Source organism: Clupea harengus, chromosome 13 (assembly GCF_900700415.2).
Source record: "Clupea harengus chromosome 13, Ch_v2.0.2, whole genome shotgun sequence".
Taxonomy (NCBI): Eukaryota; Metazoa; Chordata; class Actinopteri; order Clupeiformes; family Clupeidae; genus Clupea; species Clupea harengus.
The window spans coordinates 6,790,256-6,814,013 of record NC_045164.1 but is presented as its reverse complement, the minus strand read 5'-3'; the positions used below and the strand labels follow the sequence as shown (position 1 = coordinate 6,814,013).

General features: G+C 43.0%; 2 long non-coding RNA genes across 3 annotated transcripts; both read left to right on the top strand.

Moving 5' to 3' along the window:
* Positions 1 to 4,056: 4,056 nt before the first annotated feature.
* Positions 4,057 to 22,598, top strand: LOC116223299. 2 transcript variants are annotated; one of them, XR_004165022.2, is made up of 5 exons: positions 4,057 to 4,253; positions 4,642 to 4,715; positions 21,400 to 21,446; positions 21,717 to 21,801; positions 22,046 to 22,598. It is a non-coding gene; the product is annotated as an uncharacterized LOC116223299 (long non-coding RNA). The 2 variants fall into 2 exon arrangements; XR_004165021.2 differs by lacking the exons at positions 4,057 to 4,253; positions 4,642 to 4,715 and adding an exon at positions 20,484 to 20,897.
* On the top strand, positions 11,706 to 12,449 carry LOC116223298. Its single transcript, XR_004165020.2, has 3 exons — positions 11,706 to 11,782; positions 12,090 to 12,135; positions 12,284 to 12,449. It is a non-coding gene; the product is annotated as an uncharacterized LOC116223298 (long non-coding RNA).
* Positions 22,599 to 23,758: the final 1,160 nt, after the last annotated feature.

The following is a 23,758-nucleotide window of genomic DNA, read 5'->3' as shown; positions in this document are numbered from 1 at the left end:
TTTTACCGTATGGGTTAGCCAATGCTCCTTCTGTGTTCCAGTCGTTTGTGAATGAGGTTCTCAGAGACATGCTCCACAGGTTTGTTGTTGTATATATTGATGACATTCTTATATACTCTGACAATGTTCAGGATCATGTAAAACATGTGAAGGCTGTACTTAACAGACTGCTGGAGCATGACCTCTTTGTCAAGGCTGAGAAATGTCTCTTCCATCAGTCTTCCATCTCATTCCTAGGCTACGTGTTGAATTCACAGGGAGTGCAGATGGATGAGGAAAAGGTGCGAGCTGTTCTGAACTGGCCGAGGCCCAAGACTACAAAGCAACTTCAGAGATTTCTTGGCTTTTCTAATTTTTACCGCAGGTTTATTCGAAATTTCAATTCTGTAGCGGCTCCTCTGACTTCTCTCCTGAAAGGATCTCCTCGTCTTTTTTCCTGGTCACCTGAAGCAGAGGAGGCATTCAGGACTCTCAAAACAAGGTTCACATCGTCCCCTCTACTGAAGCATCCTGACCCTGCGCTTCCTTTCGTTGTAGAGGTGGATGCCTCAGAGGTGGGGGTAGGAGGCGTCCTGTCTCAACGTCAAGGTAATCCTGCTAAACTTTTCCCATGTGCTTACTTCTCAGGAAGCTGTCCCAGGCTGAGAGAAATTACGATGTGGGTAATAGGGAACTGCTGGCCATCAAGCTTGCCCTGGAAGAGTGGCGTCACTGGCTGGAGGGGTGCAACAGCCTTTTGTGATATTTAACAGATCACAAAAATTTGGAATATATCCGCACAGCCAAACGGCTCAACCCCCGACAAGCCAGGGTGGGCCTATTCCTCACTCGTTTCCAATTCACCATTCTCATATCGTCCTGGTTCAAAAAACATCAAAGCCGACTCACTCTCTCGCATGTTTGAAGCAATACCACGTCCTGACACCCCAGAACCCATTGTCCCATCCACCTGTATGGTAGCTCCCATTCGGTGGGATCTGGAGAGAGAGATCCTGGAGGCTTCAGCTCAGGACCCTCAACCACCTGAATGCCCTCCGAACAGGGTCTACGTGCCTAATTCTTTGCGCAGTCGTCTCATTACCTGGGCGCACACATCTCTTGGCACGGGTCACCCTGGCACCACTCGAAACAGCTGCTTATCCTCTCAGTATTGGTGGGCCTACCCTAAACAACGGATGTCCAGTCTCATGTTCAGTCTTGTAGTGTTTGTGCTCAATCAAAGTTCCCCGACAACCTACCTGCAGGCACCCTGGCGCCACTGCCTCTACCTCAACGCCCGTGGACCCATCTGTCCATAGATTTGTCACCGACCTGCCTCCATCTGAAGTAATACCACAATTTTTGTTATAGTGGGAAGATTCTCAAAGGGTTGCTGTCTTGGTCCTCTGCCGGGTATCCCCACAGCTCTCCAGACTGCCGAGGCCAATATTCCACAATGTCTTCCGACGTTTTGGCCTCCCTGAAGACATCGTCTCTGACCGGGCACTCAGTTCACCTCACAGGTGTGGCGTCCTTCATGGAAAGGCTGGGGGTCACGGTGAGTCTGACCTCAGGTTCATCACCCGCAGGTCTAATGGTCAGGTGGAGAGGTTAAACCAAGGAACTCGGGCGATACCTCCGAAGCTACTGTGGGGACCGGCAGGGTGATTGGTGTAGATTTCTCCCCTGGGCAGAATACGCTCAACTCACTCAAGCACTCCTCTTCCGGTTTGACACCATTTCAATGCTTTTTGGGTTTTCAAGCACCACTTTTCCCTTGGAATCCAAGCAGTACTGAGGTTCCAGCAGTGGAGGAGTGGTTATACTCGTAGCAATGATGTCTGGTCTTCAGCTAATGTTCATCTCCAGAGGGCCATCAAGAGGCATAAGGAGGCAGCGGACCGCCATCGCCGAGAGGCTCCAACCTACCATCCAGGCCAGAGAGTGTGGTTATCCACAAAGGATATCAATCTCCGCCAGCCATGCAGAAAACTCGGGCCGCGCTTCATAGGACCATTCAAGATCCTAAAACAAATCAACAGGGTAACATATCGCCTGCAATTACCATCACAGTTCAAAAGTCTCACCCTCATTTCATGTCTCCCTCATTAGGCCGGTGGTTCCAGGTCCACTGCAGGAGGCAGAGCCCCTGGACACTCCACCTCCAATCCTTAATGTTGACGGAGAACCTGCATATGCTGTGAGGGCACTGCTGAACTCGAGACGGAGAGCTGGCCGACTCCAATACCTCGTCGATTGGGAAGGGTATGGCCCAGAGGAGCGATCTTGGGTGGCGTCTAATGACATCCTGGACCCCATGCTCAAAGCAGAATTCCACCGGAGATGCCCTGACCGTCCTGCTCCACGCACCCGAGGTCGTCCCCCTGGTCAGCATTCTAGAGCATCTGGAGATGCTCGTCAGAGGGGGGATTCTGTCACAACCTCTGCTGCTCATTCCTCTGTTCCTGTTCCTGCTCTTGCTCCATATGCTACTCCAGTCCGTTCATCCTCTCCTGTGTTTTAGTATTTCCCTCACTTAGTTTTCCCTCCATGTTTGGTTCTCATCTGTAGTCAATGTGTTAATTGAATTTAGTTCTCACCTGTAGCCAATGTATTCACTGAGCTCCTATGTAAGCCCTGGGCTTTTTCCTTTGTCTTTGTGTGTAATTGTTTGTGATCAGCAAGAAGTGCTGTTCTCCAGTCCTGTGATCTCTGCCTTGTTTGCCCATCGTGGCACTTTGATTTATCTCAGGATGCAAACGCTCAAGGCGTGTTTTACTATTTCTTTGTTTCAAGTTTCCAGTTTGTGACAGGCCCTAAATGGTTTGTAGAATAGACATTAGACAGTAATAGAAGGTTAGCCCCTTCTCTCTCGTGGGGTCTCTCTCACTTAGGTCGAAAATCACTATGTTCTCCCCCCAGAAACATGAGGAACTTCTGTTGTGTGTGTGGACTGGATATGCAGTCTTTTTCTGTTGTGTTTGTTTTGTGTGTTTTTGACTGGCATTGTTTCTGTACTTGCAGGGTGTGTGTCTGTTAATGTATTTGTTTTGGGCCGCTGCAGCACATTTGGTTGTGTTGTGTGTATTTGGTTGTGTTGTGTGTATTTGGTTGTGTTTGTATTTGCAGCACATTTGCCTTATTCGGTTGTGTTGTGTTGTGTGTATTTGCAGCACATTTGCCTTATTCGGGTGTGTTGTGTGTGTGTGTGTGTGTGTGTGTTTGGTTGTGTTGTGTGTATTTGGTTGTTGTGTGTATTTGCAGCTTTTTTCCTAAATGCTGTGCATCTGTTCTTAAATTGATGTTTTCTTAATTTGCTTGTTTTTTGTCTATTTTGTTGCTCTGACAGTGCATGATATTTACAGGCATGCATGTTAACATTTAACTCCTATTACTTTTGTGCTAGTCGGAAACAAAATGTCGGTTAGAGGTGTTGAATGGAGGTATACTATGAGTTGAAGTAATTCAAAGAAAAGGGTTACGTGTCAATAACCATGAATAGTTTAAGAACTCATGAAGAGATGAAAACAGTGACATTCTAAAGCACATCCATTTTGAGCAAAGTCATTGTGGTACTGTTCGATCAAAATAATTTTTGTGATTGATGGAGAATCTCGCTGGCACAATGAAGGCTGGGAAAAGAGGAAGAATCAGACAGCAAGGCAGATAGCAGAGAATATCTTGTAATCTTGTGTCTTGTAATATGCAGATGATCATCTATCACACATAGCAGGCTTCTAATGTAACCGTTGCTTCATGTAGGTATATCCTCGTGATAACATCTTGTGTAGCCTCTTTACAGCCATACCCACCTGGTCTCTGTTAGTCCTGTACGATAGCCTTTAACTGAAATATGTTATTTCAAAGGGCTATTATGTGATAATCAAGTGAATATTATTATATATGACATCAACAATAAAAAAAACTTTGCCCCAACTGTCCAACCTGTGAATTAACTGTCAGTTAGCCCTAGCCTGAACCTGATATGAACCAAGGGTTAAGCCAAATCTAAGACATAATTGTTCATAATTACACAGGGCTAAAATATGTTTTGTTTTTTTATATTGTTATTGTTTATTGTAATGCCTTTAAAAAGTGGACCAGTGTGATGACAATACTGTACATATCTACCTTAGTCAGAAAAACGAACCTTGTGCCAACGTGATGATGAAACGTCACCCTTCCAACCACAATGAACTGGCATACACGTACGTGTATATAGACACCAACAAACTAGCTGTTCATGCCAGTGTGCAAGTTTCTTTTGCCTTAGGGTGAGTATTTTAAACCATGACTTCTCTGTCGTCTGTATATGGATAACAATGCATCTGTTATTTGTATACCTGATTGGTCTCATATATCCAAAGGTTTAAAATGTTATCTCAGTCAGGATGATGATACTTCTGTGATTAATCCATATTATATATTTCCATTAAGGCCTGCACTATTTTTAAACCACTGTAAAACGTATCCAGATATTGAAATTGATAATACAGCCTAACAACGCTGGGTTAGATTTTTTGCTTGTTCATTACAGAACGAGAAGTATTTCAGGTCAATATAATGATCATCCATACTGTCAGTGCAATATTCTAATCTGATTCATATACTGTCTGTGATTTCCTTTCTTCGCCTCCTCCTCTCGGCTGGGCTGTGTGGTAGGTGAGCTAGCTGAGAGTTTTTCTTTGGACAGCACTGTCAACCAGTCCCAAGAGTGACCATCAGTGAGTAAACAGGTGAGACAAAGAACAACCTGGACAGTGATGAAGGAGAGAGGTTCTGGTGCATAAAAATAACATTTTTAAACCTACTATAGCGTTGGGTACTATTACACTTCAGTGACAAAGTCAAGTTCCACGTTGGTGGAATGAACTACCTAGCACTACCAGAGCAGGGGCGTCCCTCTCTACCTTTAAGAAGCTTTTGAAGACCCAACTCTTCAGAGAGCACTTCCCGTCCTAATTGGCACTTCGACTTTAATTTCTTATGTAAAGTAGTATTTATTGTTACACCAGGTTCTATTGCTCGTAGCTTGACTATTCTCTCCCTTGTACGTCGCTTTGGACAAAAGCGTCTGCTAAATGACTAAATGTAAATGTAAATGTAAGTTTAAACTGAAGTAAAGATAGAATTGCTTTTAATGCATACTTCTCAAACCTTCTGTGTTTTAAATAAAGTTTGTGGAAATCTTGATCCTCTCTGTTAAGAGTTGTACTTTCAAGGTCTCTTTCTTTCTAGAGATCCGCAAGCAAAAGCATGGCACGCAAACTTTTTGTAGTCATCGTGGTGAGTCACTGCTTTATGTTCATGGATGGTTTGACACATTTCACAGTTACAATACAAGGACCAAAAGTTCTGTCTTTACAAACTGATTATTGGGGCACCATCTTACACTATAATTTAAGTCAGGATGCTACTTTGGATAACTTGCATTACTATTACATTGCTTTGCAACATACATTTATTATAAGGTATGCATTTCGTAATAAATGCCTATAATTCACTTTACTTGTATTGATAGTCGTGTTCAATTTAAATACCAACTCTGTCATTCCCGCAGCTCTTTCTCCTGGTGGGGGGTCTGACTGCGCAGACACCAGATGAGGATGGCATCATCCTGTCTGAACTGTACAACACCCCAGCAGGTGAGAGAGACAGCGAAAGGTTTCAGAATGTCTTTGAACATTTAGTCATTAAAATACCACAAAAAATATAGGACTTTTCTTTCTTTGTTCTAAATTCATGTTTTGTACAATTGAAGTGAGACTGTAACAGTGTTTTGAAAACCAACAAGAGTTAAGATAAGTAAATAAATATTACGGTGAACAGTATTTTTTTCTTCACATTCAGAGGATCTGCAAGATGCTGTGGCGCCCGTGCGTGCCAAGCGCTTCTTTCTTGGCCATCTCTTTAGGTTGGGAACTCGTATAGCGGGCAAGATCTTGCGTCATTATCCTCACCAGGACCATAAATAGGGAGCACTGCAACAGTATCCCCCCTCACATGTGCACCGCCACACCTGTGAGCCGACAGTGAAGCATCGAGGCATTTCAACTCCACTCGTTCAGAGTGAGAATCTGTGAAATCATCACAATGCCGCCGAAACTCTCCTGTTTGTGAAGAAATAAAGAAATTCTGCAGCATTTACCTCTCTGTGCTCATGTCATCATTTTCCTTAAGAACTTACATTGCCCTTTCTCTCTCATATGGAAACATATGGAAAGGGTAATTATTTTCGCATGGTGTAAATATGTTTTACTTTGTATTATCTAATCATGTAATATAATCTATATTTTCATAAACAAATCTTATCATAAAAACCCATAACAGGGAACATAAGACACACTTTGACAATGTCTCAGATTTTTACAGGAATGCACACATTTCAACATGTTTGCACACTTCTGTTGTCTTGTTTCTTTTCTTTTAGAGATACAAAAAACACCTAAAGCATTAAACCATGTAGTGAGTTATTTAAAAAAAAAAAAAAAAGTGAGATCAGTAACTCCTGGATGGCCACAATATACAGTACATTTACTGAACACCCCATATACAGTATATTTCGCTGAAGCAATATGAGTGGGCCTAAAGATGGCCAAATGTGATTTGTGACCTTAAACTGCCTGACAACCAAATCATAAACCCTCCCCTTGAATGATAGCACAACCCTATGATCCAGTGATGAATACACCCACTCCAGCTCGATATTTATATACAGACAGCACAAGGGCATCATGATCACACCAGACAGGCTCTTGTTGTTGACTTCGGAGGTAAGCATATAAAAACATACCAGCGATGCATCTGACATATACATACAGTGGGGAAAATAAGTATTTGAACAGGACACTGACTCCATCTCCTGTTACCTCCTCATAGGACATAATTTTGAGTGTCAGCTGGTATCATACAGCAACCAAAGACTTGTCAAATGTTTGTCATTTTGTCTTTACACAGGAATGATCACAACTAATGAGACTGATGTCTCTTCATCCATCTAATCCCATAAGAGTGAGCAATATCATTAAATCACCGAAGGCAACTGCATTTTAATAGAACCTTACTTTGGTTACAGTTTGATGGAAAGCTTTGAGGTTTTAGACATTCAAGGAGACACAAAGCAGTCAATGACCATTCTTTTAGTTCACACTTAAAGCCTATAAGACCAATTATAAGTTCCTCGTGCCTGCAGTCAAAAATAGATGAATTCTACGACATTAGCACTTTTTTAAGTTTAGTGATATATATGAAATTATGTTTGTGATCTTACTTACCAGACAGAAATCATCATAGAAACTCCTATGATGCTATGGTATGATTTAAAGTGATTTAAAACTTATTTTAAAATGACTTAACCAAACCTAGAGAAGTTCTTCTCAGTAAACCAAATAGTTTTTTCTGACTTCTGAATATCTGAATGTATCTAATTCATGTTTATATATTTATCATTAAGCATTTTTTTTTGTTTGTTTGAATGTACTGCATGTATTTATGCAAAACAAAAATCATCGTAACATTCATTATGGTCTGTACTTTCCTCTGTGTAATAAAATAAATATGTTCAGTCCTAAATTTTGTCATTAGTCACAGTTGCTATGTCGTGGCTTTTCATAACAAGACATTTTTGGGCAAACTCATGGACATGTGGAGACCATAAGCTGTTCTTTGGCATTTCTGCAGATACTGTATGTAGGTAAGTCTATGCAACTAGGCCAACTCAAGGAGAAATGTCCACATGAATGTGTTAGAATGCCGAAAGACAATTGTGGTGATTATTTAACTTGATTCTACTTCAGTAATACCAAATTGTATCCTATCACAAATTATTTTGATGACGGTGCACTTTCAATGCAGCATGAAAAGATGTTTAGTAAGAAGTCAGTCCCCTGATCCAACAAATGCACCAGATATCAGCAGGCTTAAGAGGTGCCCAAGGAAAAGCTTCTTACATCCAACCTAGTTGTCAGAATCTTGAATTGATAATTTTTTACTGGATTATTTTATGTACACATATGTAGAGAGGAACACAGGTGTTTAGGGATAACAAAAAGGTTTGAGCACAAATTTGAAAAGGACAAACAATAGGAAATATGATGCGGATCAAAAGTCAAATAAAGACTGCTACGTCTTGATCATTTTCTAGCTACCTCCGCCACAGAGGTAATGTTTTCAGCACGGTTTGTTGGTTTGTAAACAGGATTACAGAAAAAACTACCAGCCCAATTTTCATGAAACTTGGTGGAAACTTGGGAAGCATGGGCCAACAAAGAACACATTCAATTTTGGAGTGGAACTGAATCACGGGGCATATACATGATTTTTATTTTTCCTTTCGTTAACATTGCGAGACATTTGGCCTTGGCGGAAGTCTGCGCTCTCCAAGTGCCCTTCTAGTTACGAGGTGTTTTTATGGCACTAATATATGATTTTTTTTACTCCCTGAAAGTCCAATCAACTAAACTAAACGGTTGATTTAACAGGCATCAGGCTTGCTCAAGGTTTAGCAAAGAGTGATTTGGACCACCCTCGCAGTTATTTCTGTAGAGAGGTCTGTCTTAGCTAAGAAAGCACTTGGCAACACTTTGAAACATAAAAGGACTGTATTAATGTATGTTTTTAGGAATGTAAGAGGGCTCCGGGGAACGCTTCTCTGCTCACCTACGACCACCACACTCCCTAGAAGACTGTGATGCTACCCTGAAATGACCCACCACAGATGATTTCTTAAGATATAAAAAGATAAAGTTAATACAAACCTCTACATGTTAAATGCTGATGAATAATCATCCATTCTGCATGACAGAAACATATTTTTGTGTATGGTAAGTGATGGTTTTGACAAAGCATGCATACTTTTATCCCTAACCACTTTACAAAAACACCCTTTATCTTTGTCAGTCTCTCTACTCTCTATACTAGTGGGTCAGCTGGCATGGATCTTTTCCATCTGAGATAAACTGTTGTTCTTGTTGTTTTAAATTTAATGTTTGAATGCTATTGTGTCTGCCTTTCACAAAACCAAACCCAACAGCATCCTAGTTGATGAAGGTCATGTTGAAGTGTGAGAAAAGCAGAAGTCTCACGCTGCCAGAGAGACCGCAGGGAATATGATACAGGGGTATTGCAGGTGGGTGGATAGATTTATCTGATCTCTCACAAGAAGATGTCAACATGTAGAGACAGCCTCATGATAACCCCTTTTGAACGTTCGTAGAACATGCAATTTCTTGCCATATTATTGACTTGATGTCCAGTAGCACCCATAGAGATTAACAGCAGGCAATAGCATTTAGATTGATGCAAGTACATTATTGTATGTAAACCCTATGACTCACTAACAAGCCTTTTCACCACCTGTGTTTGCATGACAGATTACCTGATTTCTCCATTCAGTTATTCAATATGTTCATCATCTACAACCCATAAACTCAGGTTATAGTGGATAGCCTCGTTGCTATTAAAGCAGTGTTACAGTTCCTTAGTTCTTTTTGTTGGCTTGACACGCAAATCACATAAAAGATCAGGATAGAGGATGTTACCAACAGTTGTGAAGGGGATCTTTGTAGCAAGCATAAAACTACATTTAACATTGAATGTAAACATTATGTTGTTTGAGTATATGCCCTGAAATGGTGTTGTGCTGGCATATTGCAAGCTTGAGTCCTGTTTCACACTGCCAGCGTTGCATGCGCCTAGTGATTGCGTTTGATAATGGCCGTCAATACACAATCAATTTGGTGTCATCCACCATTGATGAGTGGTCAGAAAAGTAAAGACCAGAAAGTTGACCAGTTGTTACCACACATTGGTCAAGTGACTTGTGTTGCCTTCCTTCAGAATGAGGGCGAGAGAGAGAAGAGAAAGCAACGGAAACTACTCCATCTGATGTTATTACAGCTTACATTGGCTTTCTACGTAGTACACAACTAGCCTCTACTTCCCCCTTTCATAACATGCAATTACTAAAATGGTTAAAAAATATGTTATTTATATTTCTGTCATGTCTGTGACATATAGCCCACACATCAACACTGCAGTGAAAGGTGTCAGTTTATGTGATATTGCTGATACAATGTTGAATATCCTGACTGGTTGCATCTCGGTGTGGTACGGGAGCTGCACAGCCAAGGACCGTAAGGTCTTACGTAGTGTGGTCAGGTCTGCGGAGTTCATCATAGGCAGGGAGCTCCCAGCCCTGCAGGACATCTTCCACACACGATGCATCAGAAAAGCTGGCAGGATCCTTAAAGACTGCTACCATCCATCCTTTAGGCTTTTTTCCCCTTTGCCTTCTGGTAGGCGCTACCGAAGTATTCGATCTCGCACCCGTAGATTGGAGAGCAGTTTCTTTCCCAGGGCCATCAGGTTTTTAAATGGACAGTGATACAGTCTCGCCACTTTACACTTTACATGTTACAGTTTTCTACTGTTTGCACTATCAGTAATATTGCACTACCTGATACCAGGCACATTTGATTTGTCTTTAGGTTAGTATAGGTATATTAGGTTAGTATAGGTTACTATATGTGTATTATATGTTTAGCAGATTGTATTGTATATTTATTTTGTAGATTTATTATATATTTATTATATGTGTAATCTATGTTCAGAGTACTTATATGTTATGTTATGTTATTTACGTTATGCTATGGTAGTTTGTTGTGCGGTGTCTTGTCCTAAGAATTTCAGTGCCCAGTCTGACTTTGTTTTTCTGTGCATCTGACAAATAAATACTTGAACTTGAACTTGAACTTGAATATGACTTAAACATCTTTTTACTGTCTATTTTCTCACGTTTACATGCATGTAAAATAGGCTCCATGCTGAGACTCTACAAGGCAGACACTTTGCCTGCTCTAACCTGTTACCATGGCACTGTGCCTGCTCTATTCTGTTACCATGGCACTGTGCCTGCTCTATTCTGTTACCATGGCACTGTGCCTGCTCTATTCTGTTACCATGGCACTGTGCCTGCTCTAACCTGTTACCATGGCACTGTGCCTGCTCTAACCTGTTACCATGGTTGAAAAATCAGGTAACACAGCCGCAACACCGCAACAGGACAGCTGTATTTGTCCCTAACTGGAATTAGCCTTTGATGTAAATGCTGTCACACATCACAGACACCATTTTGAACCCTACTTTCAATTTGTACTCATTTACTTAAGTTGAACAAGTTTAAGACTAACACTAGCTTGACTTAAAACATTGTTCAAGGCACAGACAAGAATCATAATATTGGGGTGCCCCTCCTTCTGTGTGAATAATTAATCCTTAATAAATTAACATGCACTGTTGTGTTTTTGTGAGAAATGTAGTTACAAGATGAAATGGGGGCCCGTACATAGGTTTAGGATTATGAAAATATAGTGATGCATACTTGAGAATATACTACATAGACACAGGCATGTTAACATCAAGATATTGCTTGTAAAATAAAGTCTGCAAAATATAGCCTTGACGGAGAAATTCATATGCACCTGTAGGTTATAAAGTGAGCTCGTCATGTGCATTAAAGCTTTTGAAGTAGGTTGAGGCCTAAAGGTTTGCGGACTTTGCGGCTATACCGTGGAAACGTGGAGGACAGTAAGCAGTCGAGTCCACCCAACTGAGCCTAACTGCCAGATAAACACACACCTAAGGTCCTCCCTGGAAGTGATGGCGTCATTTTGAAATCCAATGGCCAAGTTGATGACAACACATCACCCTCCCAAACCCCCACGATGAAATGGCTTATATAGACAGACCAACAAGCCAACTCTTCACTTCACTGAGCAAGTGTGTCTTGCAGTTGTCTTTGGAGGTGAGTATTTTCAGCTGTAGAAGCCATGTGTCTGTTGCAGATATATTCATCTGATTGGTCTTGTAACCATGTTTTTGCTCACTGAAGATGGTGATTGTTGGGAAATAACACCTTGAACCAGATTTAAAATTTAAGTTTAAATTTGTAGTTCAATTTAAGAATTGTAAGTTTTGGAGTCAAGTTGAGAATTAAATGAAGTTCAGTGTTTAACACCTTCTCTTCAAACCCTCTGTGTTTTAAAGGGAGTAAGTAGAAATGTCTCTCTCTTAATTAGGGCTGTACTTTTAAAGTCTTTCTTCCTTTCTAGAGATATAACAGAGAACATGGCACGCAAACTCTTTCTAATCCTCGCGGTGAGTCACTGCTTTCTGCTCATGATTCTTAATCAACATTAATTCATTGTGTCATTATAGAGGTAGCTGATTGCGGTGGTGGGAACCACATTTTTAAATTCATCATATATCAGTGCCCAGTTTAACACAAACTCTGTCATTCCTACAGCTCTTTCTCCTGGTGGGGAGTCTGACTGCGCAGTTGTCAGATGAAGATGGCATCATCCTGTCTGAACTGTACAACAAGGCATCGAGGCAGCTCCACTCTTTCAGAGAGAGAATCTGAATGCCACGAAGCTCTCCTGTTTGTAAACAAATAAAGATGTTCTGCAGCATTTACCTCTCTGTGCTCATGGTTTAGAAAGTTTGCGAATCCGTCAGACATTTATGGAAATCTACATGAATTTTACCTAAAATGTGACGATCTATGTCATAAAAAAGAGAAGCTGAAGAAACATTAATCACCAAAGTATCCAACATTTAATGGCTCCTTAAAATATTGTAATCCCCTCCTTTAAAAGCTACAGTTTGCAACAAGTTGCCACTTTTTAGGCATGTTTTTATAGGCAACTAGTACTGGCATCATTTTCAAATGACTTTTGATGGTATATGGTCATGTGAAAGACAGATAAACACTAGGTATGGGGCACCAAGTGTAACAGACCTTGTTTACAGAACCCATTCTGTGCTGCAATAGGCATTCATTACATACGAAGCCATATAATACCATAATGCATTTTCTCCACAAAAAACAAACCTGTTAGTGTTGTGTCCACAAAATATTGAAGACAGCACATCATTTCGTGCACAGAAAACAAAACGTCTCGGTTACTTACGTAACCTCGGTTCCTTAAGCAGGAACCAGATATAACAGTATGGTACATGACACTAGTCATGGGCCTAAATCGAAGCATTTATCCATTCACGCCTGAAAGGCCGCGAGATCTGTCAGTGCGCACTCCTGAGCCCGCCCCCTCAGGAGTCTATATCTTGGATCGCGCACCAGATCTCTGTCTTGGAATGAAAACTGAGCAAGAATATCAAAACCAAGGAAACACTGTACACGCCAACTTTGTTATTATCTGGTTTCCTGCTTAAGGAACTGAGGTTACGTAAGTAACCGAGACGTTCCTTATCCAGTTCACAGTGATATAACAGTATGGGACCCTATACTTCCCGCGTGACAATACAGTGGCAGCCAATCACAACACACCAGCTTTAATGAAGCCTTTGCCCTCATAGAGGTTCATACGGCCGACTGGCGGTGAACATATTAAACAGGGCAACCTTATCATAGGCGGCATGGATCCGTGATCCTGCGCTGTAGGAAACACCCTGGCATGTTTCATGTGCAACATAACATGTAGACACTAATGAACACACTTATCATATATATCGTTCTTAGGCCAGGGGATTCAAAGATCGCTCACCCGCAGAACGCCATGTAGAAAACTAGGTTTCAGCCACATCTAAAATTATAGAATCTAAGAAAGTGTGGCGAGAACTCCAGCTTGCAGCTTTGCAAATATCTTCCACTGAGACGCCCTTTAGCAAGGCCCAGGAAGACGAGACCTTCCGCGTAGAGTGCGCATGCAACTTCTCCGGGGATCTAAAGACCAAGCTCTTATAAGACAACACGATAGCCTCTACTATCCAACGGGAGAGGCTCGGTTTTGATAGAGGTCTGCCTTTTGCACGTGCGCCAAAGCACACAAATAGCTGATCTGACTGTCTGAAAGCTCTAGTGCGCTCTGCGTAACAGCGGAAAGCGCGCACTGGACAGAGCTTATTCAAACGTTCCTCCTCTGCTGACGAAAAAGGAGGAGGCGAGAAAACTAATTCAATCCCCTGATTGCGGAATGGGGTTACCACCACTTTAGGTGTGTAAGCAGCATTAGGTCGCATAACCACTCTGTCACCAGCGATCAAGAACTGAAGGCACGATGGGCTGACTGACAGGGCTTGCATGTCACCAACGCGCTTTGCTGACGTTAACGCCTCTTTAAAGAGACAAACTTTATGTCCACTGTCTCCAGGGGCTCGAACGGAGGCCCTGTGAGAGCACGTAACACCACTAGCAGATCCCAAGAGGGTATGAGGTGTCTCTCTGGCACCCTGAGCCGTCTCACCCCCGCCATAAAGCGTGACGCTAGCGGGTGACTGCCAGGAGAACTGCCATTAATGCCTGCGTGGCAGGCTGAAATGGCAGCCATGTACACTTTCAGAGTGGAAGCCGCCTTCCCCTCATCAAACAACTGCTGTAGGAATTTGAGAATAACGCCCAGCGCGCAGTTAATGGGGTCATGCTGACGCGCAGCACACCATCGTTCAAAACTGCGCCACTTCAGCCACTACAGAGCCCGTGTCGACACAGCTCGAGCACTCTGTATTGTAGCCACCACCGCATCCGACAAGCCTGACGCTATGACCCTGCACCGTTCAGGTGCCAGGTTCTGAGACGCCACCACTCCGGATGTTGGTGCCACACTGTCCTGTGCGCCTGCGTTAGGAGGTCTCTCCGCAGAGGCAGCTCCCAAGGATGCTGCACTGACATATTGACTAGATCTGCCGCCCACGGCTGATTGGGCCAGTGGGGGGCTATCAATATCAATTATCTGCCCTCGTCCGCTACCCTGCACAGCACTTGCTGGAGGAGCGGGATCGGGGGAAAAGCATATAGGCGTAGATCTGGCCACTGGTGGCCCAGCGCGTCTATGCCTAGTGGGGGGTTGTCGCCCCCTAGCGAGAACCAGAGCGGGCAGCAGGTGTTCTGCCTGTTTGCGAACAGGTCCACCTGCGCCCTGAAAAAACGCACCCAGATCTGTTCTATCACTTGTGGGTGTAGACACCAGTCTGCTGCTCGAGGATCGCACCTCGATAACAGGTCCGCACCATAGTTTAGGTGACCTGGTATATTAACTGCCCTGAGGGAAAGGACGTGCCTCGAAGCCCACAGGAGCAGGCGAGTCGCCCAATGGTGCAGTGACTGGGAGTGCACTCCGCCTTGACGGTTTATATACGCCAAGGCTGCAGTGTTGTCCGTCCTCACTAACACATGCTGACCACTCAGTCTGGGCAGAAAGTGTCGTAGAGCCAGGACTACTGTCCGCAGTTTTAACACATTTATATGAGACGCAGCCTCTGTCACAGACCAGAGACCGTTCACGCCTCTTCCTTCGCAGACCGCCCCCCACCCCATGGTGGAGGCGTCTGTGGTCACCACTACGCGACGCGACATTATGCCCATAGTGCCCGACGCGGCGAGAAAACCAGGGGGTTCTCCAGATCGCCAGGGCTTTCCTGCATCTGGAGGACACCACTACTCTGCGGTGCCTGTCTGTGACTGCGTTGAGCCTCATAGACAGGTACCATATTTGGAACGGCCGCATACGCAACATCCCCAGCGGGAGTGCGATAGCGGCTGACGCCATCATTCCTAACAGACGTTGGCAGCACAGCGACGAGACTGACTGTCCCAGTCGGAACTGGCGCACGCATGTTTTGATGGCATTTATTCGTTCTTGAGACAGCCTGACCTCCATGGAGGTGGAGTCTAGAACCATGCCTAGGAAATGCGTGATTTGCTTTGGGCACAGAACGCTTTTTTCCCTGTTTATCACAAAGCCCAGTCGATACAGGTGCGCCACCACTAGATGGCCGTCCTGCACCGCTGCAGCCTCTGAATGAGCAGCTATTAACCAGTCGTCCAAATAATTGAATACGCGTAAGCCGCGTAGACGTAATGGGGCGATGGCTGCTTCTACGCACTTTGTGAATACCCTCGGCGCTAGACCTAGGCCGAATGGGAGTGCGTTGAATTGGTACGCTATTCCTCAGAATGCAAACCTCAGATATCTCCGATGTCTGTGGTGGATCGGAACGTGGAAATATGCGTCTTTTAAGTCTATCGTGATAAACCAATCGTTTGGCCTTATAAACTGCACAAGCTGGCGTGGGGTCAGCATTCTGAACCGTAGCGGCATGAGTGCTTTGTTTAACACACGTAGATCTAATATTGGCCGATAATTCCCGTCCTTTTTTGGGACCAGGAAGTAATGGCTGTAGAAGCCTGAAGCTTCCTCCTCGGGAGGAACTATGCTTATGCTTATGCTTATCTTTTCTGAGCAGGGAGACTATCTCTTCCCGTAGGAAGTGAGACTGTAACCCTTTGTAATCGTTCTTAGCACCCATGGTGAGACTGCGCATGCGTGCCAACTCGCCGCACAACCAGCCAGGTTGTGCTTTGAGTTGAATTTGTCGGGAACTAACCCGCTCATGGTCAATGAGTCTAAACCTAGATCTACACCCACTCCGCATAGGGAAGGGGACGAGATCTGGGGTTGCCCCCTCATGGTTTTAAAAAAAATTGGGGGGTGCGATTGCACTGTGTGCATCGCGGGGGGAGTCGCACAAGCATGTCTGGGCACTGCGCCATCTGGGACAGGAGTTAGGACATATGAGTGTGGTGCTTGTGAGAACCTGCTTACCGTGCGCGACGGAGCTCTGCCACCGACGGGTGATCCTCCCCCAGCGACAAGGCAAGCTCAGTCAGGAGCTTTGCCTGATAGCGCTGTAGCAGCGCAGCCGTGTTGGTTGTGCAGGCAGCCTACCCTGCAGCCAAGTAGGCTTTCTCTGCCAGCTGAGCCTGGTGCCTGGCCACCCGCGTAGGCAGGAGAGGCTTCTGGCCGAGGCGCATCGTGGGGGAGGCGGGCGAGAGGTAGCCCGCTACTGCATCCTCCACCTGAGGGAAGGAGAGGTAGCCACTCTCACTAGCCCTGTGGAGTTGCATGTAGGGCGCGAACCCCGGCACCGGGGCCCGAGTAGGGGGTCGCCCATGTCGCCTGCAGTTCCTCGTGCACCTCCTCGAAGAAGGGGATGCAGCTAGGAACTGGCGCGGCGGGGCCAGCATAAAACTCCCCGTCCAGCAGCGAGGACCGCACACTGGGAGGGGGAGGGAGAGGGAGCCCGAGGCAGCTGGCTGCTCTCAGCGCAACCTCGTGGAGTTGCTGGCCCAGAATCCGTGACGAAGTAGGGGGTGTATCCACCCGCGGCTTAATGTCCTGGCTTGTCTGCATTGCCTCTGCGATTGAGCTGTGCTCATCGGAGTAGTCCAGCAGACTATCATCATCTAGGCCGATGTCCAGCTCAAGTTCGGGCAGGACACCGCCCAGTGGTAGCTCCTCCGCCTCGCTGCCCGCAGCCCCAGGGCTAGCAGGTGGCGGTGACGGGGAGAGGCCAAAGAGTGGAGCTGCAGCTGCAAGGCGGCTGCTCTCACTCACAGAGCCCACGACTGGAGGCGCACTCGGTCCTACAGGGGCGTTAGCCCCGGATGGAGCCGGTGCAGCCCCCTCGGCGCCCTTGCGCTCCCATAGCGCAAGGCGCCTGGTAGCCTTAGCTAGCGTGAAGCTAGCACAGATGGCACAGACAGGGTCAGCGCCCGAGAGCGCGACCACTGCGTGGTCCCTGCCGAGGCAGGTCACGCACCGACGGTGGCGGTCACCCTTGACACGGGTGTGCCCGCAGTCGGGGTAGTGTCTGGACATCTTTTTTTAATCTGAAAGTAGAAGAAAGTATTAAAACACAAGCACACTATCAGCAACGAACACGTTGTTAGCAAGCTAGCAGGCTAGTCAGAAACTTAGCCAGCTAGGCAGCTAGGATAGCAGCTACTACTTCCAAAATTAAGTTGAGCCAACAAATTTTGCAGCGCCCTGAGCTAGTGAGGGTTAAAGAACCCGGATAACTCACCAACCCGTAGAGAGCAAAAGCACACAAAACTCTTTGACTTTTGGTAGCGTAGAGGATATACTCGGAGCTGGCACTTTGTTCTTGCAAAGTTTTCAAAGAGACAGAGATCTGGTGCGCGATCCAAGATATAGACTCCTGAGGGGGCGGGCTCAGGAGTGCGCACTGACAGATCTCGCTGCCTTTCAGGCGTGAATGGATAAATGCTTCAATTTAGGCCCATGACTAGTGTCAAACTGTTATATCGCAGTGAACTGCGATAAGGAACAGAAGATTCACATATGGCATAGCAGGTATTTAAGATAAATATATCAAGTATGAAATATGATACAGCTAGTAATTAAGGTAATTTAATCCCTCCATTGTCTTTGTAATGCAGTTCATGATGCTGACAGAAAGATCATATCTCAGCAACTCTTGCATCATTTGACCACTGGGGGCGCTGTAAGAAGAAAAACCTTTTTTTTTTTTGCTTATGACAAGGCGAAATTAAAAGTAAAATAAATAAAATAAAAAATTAGACTACATGAAATAATGTTCTAAATGCAACAAACAATATTTGTTTTTGTCAGTAAAGTTCTAAAGTGTTTCCTGAAGCCTTCTTCACGTTACCTCATTTGTAAGTTATTCCTTTTGCTGTACCTTAATGTTTTGGGGTGTTTCCCAAAATATCCTTAGCTAAGTAAAAGCTACCCTCTGTAAGAGATATTTCCATAATAGTGTCTGGACGTATGCACTGACTGCAATGTAAGACCAAGATATGTGTTGCATTACATTTTGTGCTTCATTAGATGAAAAGAAAAGAAAAATCAAGGCCCTAAATGGTTTGTAGAATAGACATTAGACAGTAATAGAAGGTTAGCCCCTTCTCTCTCGTGGGGTCTCTCTCACTTAGGTCGAAAATCACTATGTTCTCCCCCCAGAAACATGAGGAACTTCTGTTGTGTGTGGACTGGATATGCAGTCTTTTTCTGTTGCATTTGTTTTGTGTATTTTTGACTTGCATTGTTTCTGTACTTGCAGGGTGTGTGTGTTAATGTATTTGTTTTGGGCCGCTGCAGCACATTTGCCTTATTTGGTTGTGTTGTGTGTATTTGGTTGTGTTGTGTGTATTTGGTTGTGTTGTGTGTATTTGGTTGTGTAGTGTGTATTCGGTTGTGTTGTGTGTATTTGGTTGTGTAGTGTGTATTCGGTTGTGTTGTGTGCATTTGGTTGTGTTGTGTGTATTCGGTTGAGTTGTGTGTATTCGGTTGTGTTGTGTGTATTTGGTTGTGTTCTGTATATTTGATTGTGTTGTGTGTATTTGCAGCACATTTGCCTTATTCGGTTGTGTTGTGTGTATTTGGTTGTGTTGTGTGTATTTGGTTGTGTTGTGTGTATTTGGTTGTGTAGTGTGTATTCGGTTGTGTTGTGTGTATTTGGTTGTGTAGTGTGTATTCGGTTGTGTTGTGTGCATTTGGTTGTGTTGTGTGTATTCGGTTGAGTTGTGTGTATTCGGTTGTGTTGTGTGTATTTGGTTGTGTTGTGTGCATTTGGTTGTGTTGTGTGCATTTGCAGAACGTTTGTATATTTGCAGCTTTTTTCCTAAATGCTGTGCATCTGTTCTCAAATTGATGTTGATGTTTTCTTAATTTGCTTGTTTTTTGTCTATTTTGTTGCTCTGACAGTGCATGATATTTACAGGCATGCATGTTAACATTTAACTCCTATTACTTTTGTGCTAGTCGGAAACAAAATGTCGGTTAGAGGTGTTGAATGGAGGTATACTATGAGTTGAAGTAATTCAAAGAAAAGGGTTACGTGTCAATAACCATGAATAGTTTAAGAACTCATGAAGAGATGAAAACAGTGACATTCTAAAGCACATCCATTTTGAGCAAAGTCATTGTGGTACTGTTAGATCAAAATATGATTGTGATTGATGGAGAATCTCGCTGGCACAATGAAGGCTGGGAAAAGAGGAAGAATCAGACAGCAAGGCAGACAGCAGAGAATATCTTGTAATCTTGTGTCTTGTAATATGCAGATGATCATCTATCACACATAGCAGGCTTCTAATGTAACCGTTGCTTCATGTAGGTATATCCTCATGATAACATCTTGTGTACAGCCATACCCACCTTGTCTCTGTTAGTCCTGTACGATAGCCTTTAACTGAAATATGTTATTTCAAAGGGCTATTATGTTATAATCAAGTGAATATTATTATATATGACATCAACAATAAAAAAACTTTGCCCCAACTGTCCAACCTGTGAATTAACTGTCAGTTAGCCCTAGCCTGAACCTGATATGAATCAAGGGTTAAGCCCAATCTAAGACATAATTGTTCATAATTACACAGGGCTAAAATATGTTTTTTTTTTTAAATATTTGTATTGTTTATTGTTTATTGTAATGCCTTTAAAAAGTGGACCAGTGTGATGACAATACTGTACATATCTACCTTAGTCAGAAAAACGAACCTTGTGCCAACGTGATGCTGAAACGTCACCCTTCCAACCACAATGAACTGGCATACACGTACGTGTATATAGACACCAACAAACTAGCTGTTCATGCCAATGTGCAAGTTTCTTTTGCCTTAGGGTGAGTATTTTAAACCATGACTTCTCTGTCGTCTGTATATGGATAACAACGCATCTGTTATTTGTATACCTGATTGGTCTCATATATCCAAAGGTTTAAAATGTTATCTCAGTCAGGATGATGATACTTCTGTGATTAATCCATATTATATATTCCCATTAAGGCCTGCACTATTTTTAAACCACTGTAAAACGTATCCAGATATTGAAATTGATAATACAGCCTAATAACGCTGGGTTAGATTTTTTGCTTGTTCATTACAGAACGAGAAGTATTTCAGGTCAATATAATCATCATCCGTACTATCAGTGCAATATTCTAATCTGATTCATATACTGTCTGTGATTTCCTTTCTTCACCTCCTCCTCTCGGCTGGGCTGTGTGGTAGGTGAGCCAACCAGAGCCAACCTGTCAACCAGTCCCAAGAGTGACCATCAGCGAGTAAACAGGTGAGACAAAGAACAACCTGGACAGTGATAAAAATAACATTTTTAAACCTACTATAGCGTTGGGTACTATTACACTTCAGTGACAAAGTCAAGTTCCACGTTGGTGGAATTAACTACCTAGCACTACCAGAGCAGGGGCGTCCCTCTCTACCTTTAAGAAGCTTTTGAAGACCCAACTCTTCAGAGAGCACTTCCCATCTTAATTGGCACTTCGACTTATATTTCTTATGTAAAGTAGTATTTATTGTTACACCAGGTTCTATTGCTCGTAGCTTGACTATTCTCTCCCTTGTACGTCGATTTGGACAAAAGCGTCTGCTAAATGACTAAATGTAAATGTAAATGTAAATGTAAATGTAAATGTAAATGTAAGTTTAAACTGAATTAAAGATAAATTGCTTTTAATGCATACTTCTCAAACCTTCTGTGTTTTAAATAAAGTTTGTGGAAATCTTGATCCTCTCTGTTAAGAGTTGTACTTTCAAGGTCTCTTTCTTTCTAGAGATCACAAGCAAAAGCATGGCACGCAAACTTTTTGTAGTCATCGTGGTGAGTCACTGCTTTATGTTCATGATGGTTTGACACATTTCACAGTTACAATACAAGGACAAAGTTCTGTCTTTACAACTGATTATTGGGGCACCATCTTACACTATAATTTAAGTCAGGATGCTACTTTGGATAACTTGCATTACTATTACATTGCTTTGCAACATACATTTATTATAAGGTATGCATTTCGTAATAAATGCCTATAATTCACTTTACTTGTATTGATAGTCGTGTTCAATTTAAATACCAACTCTGTCATTCCCGCAGCTCTTTCTCCTGGTGGGGAGTCTGACTGCGCAGACACCAGATGAGGATGGCATCATCCTGTCTGAACTGTACAACACCCCAGCAGGTGAGAGAGACAGCGAAAGGTTTCAGAATGTCTTTGAACATTTAGTCTAATTTAGTGCTGCTTATTCAATGTTATCGGGTAAAGTCATTAAAATACCACAAAAAATATAGGACTTTTCTTTCTTGGTTCTAAATTCATGTTTTGTACAATTGAAGTGAGACTGTGACAGTGTTTTGAAAACCAACAAGAGTTAAGATAAGTAAATAAATATTACGGTGAACAGTATTTTTTTCTTCACATTCAGAGGATCTGCAAGATGCTGTGGCGCCCGTGCGTGCCAAGCGTTTCTTTCTTGGCCATCTCTTTAGGTTGGGAACTCGTATAGCAGGCAAGATCTTGCGTCATTATCCTCACCAGGACCATGAATAGGGAGCACTGCAACAGTATCCCCCCTCACATGTGCACCGCCACACCTGTGAGCCGACAGTGAAGCATCGAGGCATCTCAACTCCACTCGTTCAGAGTGAGAATCTGTGAAATCATCACAATGCCGCCGAAACTCTCCTGTTTGTGAAGAAATAAAGAAATTCTGCAGCATTTACCTCTCTGTGCTCATGTCATCATTTTCCTTAAGAACTTACATTGCCCTTTCTCTCTCATATGGAAACATATGGAAAGGGTAATTATTTTCGCATGGTGTAAATATGTTTTACTTTGTATTATCTAATCATGTAATATAATCTATATTTTCATAAACAAATCTTATCATAAAAACCCATAACAGGGAACATAAGACACACTTTGACAATGTCTCAGATTTTTACAGGAATGCAAACATTTCAACATGTTTGCACACAAGGGCATCATGATCACACCAGACAGGCTCTTGTTGTTGACTTCGGAGGTCAGTATATCAAAACATACCAGTGATGCATCTGACATATACATATGTGTCTATATAGTAGTCTTATATCCATACAATATGATAACAAATGGCCCTGAAGACTTCAATTGTTGCAAATAAGCTGTGTGCGCGCGCTCATACATTTGCTTGAGATATCAGTGAGAGAGGGCAACATGGCTGTTTGACAATGATGATTTTTGTTTTGGTTTTTTTGAGTGAACTGCACTTGTTTATGTTTGCACCCTTTTGTTGTCATGTTTGTCTTTTTTGGGGGGGAAAAAGAAGACCTAAAGCATGGCACTGAAACTCTTTCTGGTTATTGTGGTAAGTCATTTTAAAATGGCCATAAAGGCAGATCACTTATGTTTCATTGTAGCATCTTAAGCACAACATCCTTCTTTGGGGGTTTCAACGAAAGCTAAAACAGAGCGTGCACAAACTAGTCTTATATAACAAAACAGGACACTGACTCCATCTCCTGTTACCTCCTCATAGGACATAATTTTGAGTGTCAGCTTTTCATTCTCAACTTTGCATCTATTCCACCGAAATTTCTACTATATATTTTAGATATGCAATTTAGAGAGGTGTTATACTGAGGTATTGTTGTCTAAAATAACTGAACTAATAGCTAGCAGACTTGTAAAAATCGACATGAGCCTAGGTTGTACTGATAAACGTTAGCTAGCTCGCTAACTGATATATTTCCACAATATATTAGCTGATGCCTATGTTTAAAAACTGCTTTTGTCTCACCTTCAAATCACCATGTACCAATCAAAATGGTTCTAAGGATGTTATCCAGTATACCTTCCTGGCTACCTACAAAAACATACCTTTAAAAACAGTAATATCAGGCACATATTAATGTACACTAATACAGTAACATCGGGCACATATTAATGTACACTAATACAGTAATATCTATTGAACTGTGCAATTTTCTCAGCTCTGTCTCGTGGTTGGCGAGCTGGTTGGACAATCATCTGCAGATAACGGTGTTATCCTGTCTGAACTGTCTAATGCCCCAGCAGGTGAGAGAGAAAGATGCACATTTCAGTACAAAAACATAAATCATTTAAAATGTGAAACAAAGGACATTGTTGGGTCTTT